The sequence below is a fragment of the Eucalyptus grandis genome, chromosome 8 (genome assembly GCF_016545825.1).
Source record: "Eucalyptus grandis isolate ANBG69807.140 chromosome 8, ASM1654582v1, whole genome shotgun sequence".
In the NCBI taxonomy this organism is placed as follows: Eukaryota; Viridiplantae; Streptophyta; class Magnoliopsida; order Myrtales; family Myrtaceae; genus Eucalyptus; species Eucalyptus grandis.
In genome coordinates this window covers 36,993,730-37,004,561 of record NC_052619.1, presented here as the reverse complement: position 1 = coordinate 37,004,561, position 10,832 = coordinate 36,993,730, and the positions used below count along the sequence as shown (strand labels likewise).

General features: G+C 42.0%; 1 long non-coding RNA gene across 1 annotated transcript; it reads right to left on the bottom strand.

The window, feature by feature from the left end:
- Positions 1-6,785: 6,785 nt before the first annotated feature.
- LOC108954910 lies at positions 6,786-10,682 on the bottom strand. Its single transcript, XR_001980931.2, has 4 exons — positions 10,068-10,682; positions 7,912-8,180; positions 7,320-7,465; positions 6,786-7,231 (listed from the first exon to the last, which is right to left on the bottom strand). It is a non-coding gene; the product is annotated as an uncharacterized LOC108954910 (long non-coding RNA).
- Between the last annotated feature and the right edge of the window lie 150 nt (positions 10,683-10,832).

Sequence of the window (10,832 nt, the reverse complement as noted above, 5' to 3'; positions counted from 1 at the left end):
CTTGCATAGAGGAAGGGGGTGGGTCCGGACCAAGGGCAAGCCTCTTATCCCAGCCGTCTTCAAAAAGGTGCAAGGAGAAAGTATGTCGTCATCTGAGGAAGAGATGAGGTTAGAGACCTCAGCCCCCTCACCCAGACCATCCAAAGCATGAACATCATGCTCCAATAGAAGGACATCACCATCCAAAGAAGGGGCATCTTCATTCATTTTAGATATGATCAACTGGCCTCTATGGCTCTTTCGAGAGTAGGATATAAGCAGTCTCTTCTCAATCGCTATTATCTTCAGCTTCAAGGACCTCCCATCATCAATCGGGGCGGACAAGGTATCGAGAAGAGGAGGTACGGTCTTCTTCTTCTTGCTATTAACCTTCTTATAGCCCTGATCAAGGGCACCAGGCGCTGCCGAGTCAGAGGCGGAAGGTCGGGCCATCTCCAGAGCAAGAGAGGTAAGGTGATGATTCGTCGGGGACGAAGGGGATCGAGCAAGGGCAAGGGTAGCACACTTGTGCCCAAAAACCCCACAGCACTCCACTGGCTTCCACTCAAATTCAATTGCAATGGCCCTAGGAACACCATTGACATTTACTTCCACCGAAGAGACCTTAGGCTGGTTTGCTTGAATCTTAATACATACACGAGCAAAAGAAATCATCATTTTCTCCTCGATGCGTTGATCCACAAAAAGGGGTTTCCCCACAGAGCTAGCAATAACACCAATCGCTAGTGCGGACCAAAGGTCAAGGGGCAAGTTCTTGAGCCTTACCTAAATCAAGACGGCGAATTGTCACTTCTTCAGTTCCATTAATGGCTTCCATTGTTCCAAAAAGAGCGAAACTCTAGCAACAGTGAGGGGACCCTCTTCCAAAATTTTCCTACAAACCAACAGTTAGGAATATGAAAATAATAGAAGTCTTGGTCGTCAGCCAGCACATCAACCAGCCTCGAACCCCAAGTTTTCTTTAAGGTTTGCTCTGTAAGCTAAAATGGGAGCATTTTCCCGACAAAGTATCCAACTAGGAATTTGTTCTATTTAGGATCCGCCGCCTAGAGGACCTCCTTCGTCAAATTGACAACCGGTTTCCCATCCACAAGAGTCGACGGAACATAAGAGAGCTCATAGCCCTTTGCTGCCAACCGTGCAACATTGGCCCATGATCAGGATTGGGGTGGCTTGGAGGACAGATCATGCTTGCTTGGGGCCCATTTGGAAGGAGCCCTTAATCGACTCTTACCCCTTGATCTATCAACCCAAGGAGGCCTAGAGGAATGACCCCCCTCGGCCTTCTCACCCTTCGGTGCACTCTCCTTTGTTCTACGGGGAACTTGAGACTTCCCAGCCAAGTGGTCTGCACCATTAGGAGGAGGGGAGTTGAGGCCCTTCCCGCTACCAGAGCCAACGGCCTTCTCAATCGAAGAAGACACCATAACACTAGCAAGCAGAAACAGCCACTCTGCCTTCTACAGTACAACCGAGAGGGAAGAATCCATACCAGGCCCACCAGTAGGGAAGAGGATGATGGATAACCCCTACCCCCACCTTTAGGCCGAAGATTCGCCCTAGGAGCCACTCGAGCAGGCCCACAACAACCGACCCCAGCAACTCAGTAAACAACCCTCAAGAAGATGAGCTAGATCTCCGCCAAGAAGAAGAGTCGGGCCGATCTGTTCGGTGAGATGCAAAATTGATGGGTTAGGAGGAATCCCTCCAAAATTTGGAGCAGATGGATGCCTGTAGCTCCCGGGCCGAGCGCAAGCCAAAAGCGATGAACGGTACCAAAATCGCCCCCCTAAAGAGAGTCGATGAACAGTAACCACTTCCCCGTATTGTTCTCACACAATAGTCAGAAGTTGATCTCCTATTAAGAGGATATCTAGCCCAATCAGCATTAGAGTAGCCAGTGACACTAAGGGTGCATTTGGTAACGCTCCCGAGAACAAGTATTTCTATTCTTTTATTCCCGAGAGTAGAAATAGAATAGAAATGCGTTTTGTAAGTTTTTTTGTTCTCGGGAACAGATTTGGAACAAAAACAAGAAATAAAAAGAAGCTACTTCTTGTTCTAGGGAACAACTCAAGAAACAAGAATTAAGATTTTTTTTTTTTTTTCCTTTTTCTTCCTTTTCTTTCTCATCCTCCCTTCTTCCCCTAGTCGGTCACCGACCTCGGCGTCGGCCGGCAACCGGCCAGATGAGGCCCGGTGACCTCGTCGGCCACTAGTAAGCCCCCCGAGCCTCGTCGTGGCTGGGGAGGCACCTCACCGGCCCTTCTTTGGTCGGTTTACGACTAGCGACCAACTAGAGGAAGGAAAAGAAAGAAAAAAAAAGTAATAAAATTATCAATAAATTAAAAGAAATTATAAGTCATAAAAATATTTGGGGTCGTACCAAACGAATTTCTTTCCCGGGAACAAAAATTTTATATAGTTACCAAATGTGCTTAAATGCTCAGAAACAAAAAAAAAATGTTTCTGAAAAAAAATTATTTCCCAGAACAGAAACGTCACTGAATGCACCCTAAGATGTCCATTATTCTTGAACATAATCCTTTTACCTGATGCTCCCTTCAAGTACTTAAACAACACATAGCGCTGCCTCCTAATATGTAGTATGAGGAGCACTCATAAATTAACTAACCACGCTAATAACAAAACAAATATCTGGTTGGTTGACAGTGTTAAATAATAGAGCTTACCCTCTAATCTCCAGTACCTACTCGGATCATGAAGTAAGTCCCATGTTCTGCATCAAGTTTCACATTAGGATTTATTGGAGTATCAACAAGCTTAGCTCCAAGAAACCAATCTCACTAAGGATATCTAGAACATATTTCCACCATGATAATGAGATACCATCACGTGAGTAGGCTACCTCAATGCCCAAGAAATATTGCAAACAACCCATATCTTTTATACTGAACTCTGTCTGTAAAAATTGTTTAAACTTTTGTATTCCCACAAAATCACTATCGGTGATAATAATATTGTCCACATACACAACTAGGAGAACACATCCTATAGATTAAGTGGAACTAAACATAGAATGATCCACGGTACAACATCGTAAACCAAACCAAATAACTGAATCAGTGAAATGACCAAATTAGACACGAGGAGACTGTTTCAACCCATGTAATGTCTTGCACAAGCGACAAACAATAATAGACTCCCCCCAAGCAACAAACCTCAGGGGTTGCTCCATATATACCTCCTCTGCCAAGTCACCATGAAGGAAAACATTTTTGATATCAAGCTCATGGAGAGTCCAATCATATCGAATAGCAAGAGATATGAAAACACGAACAGAAAGTATCTTTGCAACAAGAAAAATCGTATCATCATAATCGACTCCATTGGTTTAAGTGTAACCTTTCGCAATCAAATGCACCTTCAGACGCTCAAAAGAACAATCCAAGTTGAAACTTCACTATGAAAACCCAATGACACCCCATAACCTATTTGCCAGCAAGTAACGATGTAAGGTGCCATGTCCTATTATCCTGGAGTGCTTGCATTTCATCCACCATAGCTCGCCGCCAACTTGGATGAGCAAGGGCCTCTATAGTAGTACTTGGCACAAACATGGCAAATAAAGAAGCAACAAATGAGGAATATGTAGAAGAAAGACAATCATAAGATAAAAACTGAAAAAAAAAAAAAAAAAAAGGGTTAAGAGTATGTGTATGACAAGACAAAGCAGTATATGGGGTAAACCGAGAATTGGGTTGACCGACGCAAGAACCCATACCTTTGCGCAATATAATGAGAATATCAGTAGTAAGATCAGGCTTAGAAGAAACTGGCAGATCAAAGGCCGAGGCATTAATTGGTGGAGAATCATGCATGTCCAATGCAGGTGACGATTGTACTACCTCATGTTGAACATAACAACGCCGTTGATAAGTCTTGTCAGTAAACTAAAAATTGGGCAACCCCCTAAGTATACCAAACAAGGAGACAAGTGGTAGAGGGGTTGTGGCTGAGGACAATATATTCTCAGAAGGAGTCACCGATTGGATTGTAGATGAGTAATAAGATTGATCCTCAAAAAAGGTTACATCTGCCAAGACAAACAACCGCCGACTAACCGAACTATAACACTTGTACCCTTTCTGAGTTCGAGAATACTTGAGAAACACACACTTCTTAGCCTATGGATCAAGCTTATCATGACCAAGAGCAAGATGATGCACAAAATAAACACAGCCCAAGACATAGAGTGGTAAAGAAAAAAGTGGACTTATATGATGGAGAGTAGAGAAAGGTATGCCTCCACGAAACACAAAGGATGGGGGCGATTTATGAGATAGCATGCTATAAGAATAGCATGCCCCCATAATGTTTTGGGGAGGTTCATATGGAAAATGAGACACCAAGCAACATCCAAGAGATGGCAATTTTTTCGTTTCGCCACCCCGTTCTACTAGGGAGTCAAACTAGAGGAAGCAGCCATATATTCTTTAGCATTATCGAAGCGCAAACATTTAACAAAAACATGATACTGATTGAGAATTTCAAAGTAAAATATACCAAAACAAGAAAAAAAAACTTCAAGTTGATCGTTTATTAAATATAACCACATTAAGTGGGAGTAATCATCTACGAACGTAACAAAGTAATTATAACCAGACATATCTTTGACATAAGATAGTCCCCAAACATCATAATGGACCAACTCAAAAGGACTTGACACACGACTCCGACATGGGAAGGGAAAGATCATCAATTTGGCAAGCATCGCATTGGATAGGACTCATAAACGATGAAACAGGAGAAAAATGATGAAGTATATCAAGTGGTGGATGATCGATATGACAATGCATTTGAAAGAAATCAAAGGCAGTGCACTTCTAAATGGCAGAAGCAATAAGGTCTTTGTTTAGGTAGTACAGCCCATTAGACTCATGCCCTCCACCAATCGTCTGTCCAATCCTTAGATCTTGAAAGACACAACAAGTGGAGATGAATGTCAAGAAACAATTCAAATATCTAGTTAGGGAACTAATAGAAAGCAAGTTATATGGGAAAGTTGGTAAATGGTAAACAGATGAAAGAGAAAGAGAAGGACCCAAGGTTACATCCCCTTGACTAGTGATATGGGACTATGAATCATTAGCAAATGTAACAGAACCAGGTGACATTAGGGTAATACTATATAATAAGTTAGAGTTACCATTCATATGATTGGTGGCACCCAACTGTAGGACCTAGGAAGTGGGCGCAGAAGAGAGTAAACAAGACGAACTACCCGAAGAAATCTGTGTCAAAGTAGCAGTAGGGGTTAAGGAATCCACCACCTGGTGGGGACGTACTAAGGACTCATACTCGACGCAAGACAACAAGATGGTGCTAGGCAATTATTGTGACTGATTAAGAACCTTTTGCACTAGAGGCTTACACACATTGGCATGAGTAGCCTATGGATGAAGCTAGGGATGTTGAAATATAGCAATAAGCCTCAGTATGGCTAGCTCGTTGATAGTGGTTATAATAACATGAACTTCCAACACCTCTACTGCCATCACAACCATGACTTGGAGAGGAACCAGATCTACCATGACCACGAGAACCACACCCCCAACCTCCATGACCACCAAAAAGATTGAGAAACCATAGCACTTGCTATAGGTGCATAATAGAGTGTAGATGATGAAGTAGGCATGTTTCGAAGGTCCTAAGAGAAGACCTCATCAACTGATGGAAGAGTACTCTGAGAAGTAGTCTAGTGTCACAGAGAAGAATGAGTAAGACCAACCACCCAAAGAAATAACCTTTCATATCTTCCTGACGCTTGGTCAACTCTCTAACGTCATCAGTGACAGGCAAATAAGTGTCCAGTCTCTCGCAAAGAGTGGTAAACATATAATAGTAATCGAATATAGACATGTCTCATGTACGTAGATCAAATAACTCCTCCCAAACATCACATACATGGGTTGTGTTATCTCAATCTAAAAATATAAGAGCACATTTGTCCCAAATGGCTTTTGGCTGATGTACACCACATAGACTGAGGATTAATCTTAGAATCCATAGTATTCCGCAATGTCCGAATGGCAGCATCACCAGAGCACCAATCATCAACCTTTGTTTTGTCTAATTTATCCGAAGGTAGAGGTGAAGTCAAATAACTCAACTGTTTAGTAGCCAACGAATACATCTTGACTGCCATAGACCAAGAAGGGTAATTAGTCCCATCTAACTTGACAGAACTCAACTTCAAATTAGTAAGACCGTATCCATGCTCACGCTAGGTTTAGAGTTCTTAGCCATAACTCAATAATAAATAGAAAATTTAAATCGGCATTAAATAATAAGTCATCCCTTAAGACATTAAACTATTCAAATATCCAAAGTGGCACTAAGCCATCCAAAACAAAGTTCTAGATCAATAACAAAACCTATCAAAATTTCATAATTGCAAACAAACCCACATCACTCTTCATTGAGAAGTGAATTCACTAATCATCATATGAAACAAATCAATCAAACTCTCAAATGATTGCATTCACTGCACTTGCAATCCTTGGCCACATCACCTAGAGAACTTCATAATCTATCGCTTCAAAGTGCTCTGAAAGTCCGACACATTGGATGCTCTTTGAGCAAGGATAGGCAACCATGGCTATGGTTCAAATGATGCCAGATCTCGTCACCAAGCCTTGGCAGCAATGGCTAGAGCGTCATGGATGTCACCATTCGATGACTATGGTTTCTTCGACGATGTGACGATGACCGTCGGTGGTTAGGGTAAAAGGTTTACTATTGTGGCTTTGATACCACATAAATGAAAGAGAAGAAATTGTAATTTTCATAATTACGAATTACATTAATATATATAGTCAGTATTAGGGCTCACTGACAATGAAGAAGACTAAATTACCCTTCAACAAAAGAAGACTAAACTACCCTTTAACAAATACGAACATCGCTATTCTCATTTCAAGATAGTATACCTTCGAAACAATGTACCGTAGGTCGAGGGACTGCAGGAAGATCCCTTATTGATGACCAAACTTGACTAGCAATAGAGGAAGACATCCTTGTCTGAGATTTGCCAAAAACTCATACAAGCAAGCTTGTAGTAACACTTCTTACCAAAGAGCACAATCTTGTACCCTTTCCCGCAAGGACAATTGAGATCGAGAGACAAGCAATTGCCAATGACTCCCATGGCCACAGCTTCGTGATTTTCCTCCTCCTCGGCTTCTTCGCACTTCTCCTGCTGCGCAATCTGCAATTCAAAACGAATTAGAATGACAAATTTTGTCCTAATCTTATTACATCGAATGAACATTAGGGCAGTAATTATCATGCGTAACCATATTTCTCCATATTCATGCGCATCAGACTTCTGTGGTTTCGTTGTTGCCTTGTTCAGCAGGTCCATCGTCCTCACAGGCTTCGCTCATCACATGATCCCACCACTTGTGCATCTCCTTAAGGCGATGCTTCATCCTCTCAGTCTCTGCATTGCTCAAAAAGAAAACCCATCAAAGAAATGACTCCCAAATCACCATATCAGAGCCTGTGAGAAATCACAAACCGCTTCAATTGCTGTTTTACTTGATTTTTATTTGATTTTTGTTTTGTTGTAAGACCCAGATGACCAAAACTAGCATAGTTTGCTCCATGTCCCTACTTGCACAACCAGAAAAAAGGTCTAAATGATATCATTCACCAGATGAACACAAAGACCATTCTCGCGAAATAAGCCTGAGATCATATACAGCAATAAAAAGTGTGATTCACTATTGACATGCATACAACTATGCCGAGAAAAGAATTACTATATCCAGAGTCAGTCAACCAAGAGTACCTAGAATCTTGTAATGGGTATGAACATACCCAAAAAAAAAAGATTTTTTACCCATCAAATCAGAGATAAACATCAAGAGAGTTAGAGAAGCCGACCCTGGAGTCTCGCCTCTTCTCAATAATGCCGTGGTTGCCGCTGGAGCCAGACCCTTGGGAGAACGAATTAATGAAACCCGGGGGTCTCGTATGGGGCAGGCTCAGACACCGTACTCTGTAGTGGCAACTTGGGCGGAAGTGAAGATGAAGAGCTTCCTCTCACCGGCAAAGGACTCGTTGCCTTCACTGAACTCCGAAAACTAGCTTCTCTGGCGATGCAAAGCCCATGTTGTCATGTCACGACCCGAACCTCGAGCACATGCCCATCCCTTAATGGTCGATTATTAAAATTTGCAACATCTCAGATATTGTTGCCGACCCATTCCTTTTATTAAGCATGCGGAAGCAAAATCATAAACTCCAAACAACACATAAATGGGATAGCAAACATAAGGTTATATTTTTACAAACCACACATATTTTACAGCAGTGATTATATACAGAAGAGTCTAACACGACATGGTGTATTTCAAAATGAAGAGCTTCTAGGCTAACTACGATCCGAGCTCCTCGTCTATGGGGCCAAGTCTCTATCTATAACCCTACCAGACTCTTCGATAGATCAAGGTGAGTGGTCACCCATTATCCAAATCAGACGGCAGACCCGTCAGTATCTAGCAGAAACTACTGATGCATCCATACATCACTCCCTATAACCCTCTGCTCCTTGCCTAGCGACCTTCCATCTAGGGAGCTGAAGAATTTAGCCCACAACGGGGTGAGATCACATCTCAACGAGTTCATTCCCTAAATCTCAATTAGGAAAATAGTACACTCTACATGCAACCTAGTCACATTTCTCACAATTCTTTTAACCCTAACATTTCCCTGCACATTAGTATCAATCAAATCATACATAACAGTATCAAGATCATATATCATGTTAATATTTCCACAGATGTATATGTAGGAATGTAAATATTAACACAATAGTACGGGCCTCCTATTACCAGACTAAATTGTTATGGTACGTCCCATACCGCACCACCCAATTCCGTCTCCTAATTAGGTCCCTCAAGTTCAATCATTCATGCATCTCGACAAATTTCAATTCACTGGATATGGTCAACCCAACAAATAATGGTCATCCGGTACAGCCGGGCATCGTCTTACACTATTGAGCATGGCAACGTTTACATCTAGACGGCATTCCAATTAGGAGCATTGATCCAGCATTTACTGCAACCGGTATCCGTTGACTTGGGGCATTCCCAAAGAAGTATCATCTGGCCCCAAAAGGTCGTGACGGATTCTCATGTAGCATATGCATTTATCCAATTTCATAATTCAACAATTAATTGTGCATCTCAACCATATTCTAAATAAGCAAATTTCCAACAAGCATTTTATTAAAAACAATCATACATTACTACCTACTCTAACCAGTAAAAACTGTCCATTTGCGCACTTCCAAGTTTAACACCAGAAATCAACTCAAACGAGTTCGAAAAATTCTCAAATTTGAAAATGTGACAAAGGACATGTAAAAAAACATTTTTCATGAAGACGCCGAGACCCAGATTCTTCTGAATTCGTCCCAGTAATTCACTCAATCTAGCACCAAAACCAAATCCATTTCCAGATGGTCTATTTTCCGAAATCAGCTTATTTTGGGGTCCAAAATAGGTTTGTTTGATCTGAAATTCGAGTATGTTAAACTAGAATATGTAACAAACAACTTTTGTGAAGAAACCGTTTGGAACTTCGAACCCTAAGGGTCAGTAAAGACCCCTAGAATCCCAACAGGTCATGATTTCCTATATAGTCCGACTTTCTATGTAAAGATAACAGAGTTAAAATCTTCTTCTTTAAATTCCCAAAAATCCTGAGAAAAATATATGTTATGATTGAAGAGGTTTAAAACATTTCTTTAGAAGTAAATCACTTCAAAATCGCAACACATCTCAGTCTACAAAAATAGCAAACCGCAAGCATCTAAAAATCAGTTCTGGAGAACAGTCTTTGCCTTTGGCTAAACTATCCTCTAAGGTTTTGAGCTTGTTATTTAAACACAGACTAAGCATTTTCTATGGCTAATCTAACCTTTCTAAACTAATACTAAGCTATATTTAATCCCATCTAAACCTTCTTTAGCTTATTTAAATTCCTAAATAGAGGTACACAGCCCATAATCAAGCCTTAGGAAAACAACTCACCTTACTAAGGAAAACCGGAGCTACCGTTACTAACTAAGCAACAACAGCTACACCGCAATCTCCAAGGACGTCGGAGTGGCTCCGGTCAGCTTGGAATAGAGTTAGGAAGCCCTCGGCTCATGGCTGAGAGGGCTGGCTCCCGACCGGTGGAAGTCGAGTAGTGAAAGAGTTGCAACTGCAAGAGCGTGGCTGCGACGCGGCGGCGTTGGCTTGCTTGCCGATGGGTTGGTTCAAACCCGCTTGTGCTCCGATAGCTGAACAGCAACACAATTGAGAGGTATGGGTTTTTCGATGGTGGGGATGAGCTACAACAGAGGAGGGATGAGCTGAGGTGTTGTGACAACACCAGTGGACAGAGCTGTAGAGCTTCCAACACAAGGAAGCTAGAGTGACGCCAGTCTTGGTGAGTTGTGGGCTTGCTGGTGAGGGTGACTAATCACAAACAAGGGCCAAAGTAGTGAAAAGCGAAACATGAAGGGCAGTTCGGATCATGGATGGTTGCTGCTCTAGCTTTGGCAACACCAAAACAGAGGACTCCTCTGTTCTTTCAGTTGTTGTTTTGTTGCTCAAGGTGAAGCTAAAACAGGGGACCGAAGCAGGGGACTAAAGCGTGCGAAAGAGAAGAAGACGAGGCTTTTTACAGTTGGAAAAGAAAAAGAAAGGGAAGAATGAAAAGAAGGAAGAGAGAGAGAGATATATACGCACGGCAGTAAGGGGGGTACGCGCATAAGAGGGAAGAGAGAGGAGAAAAAGGACCATGGAGGA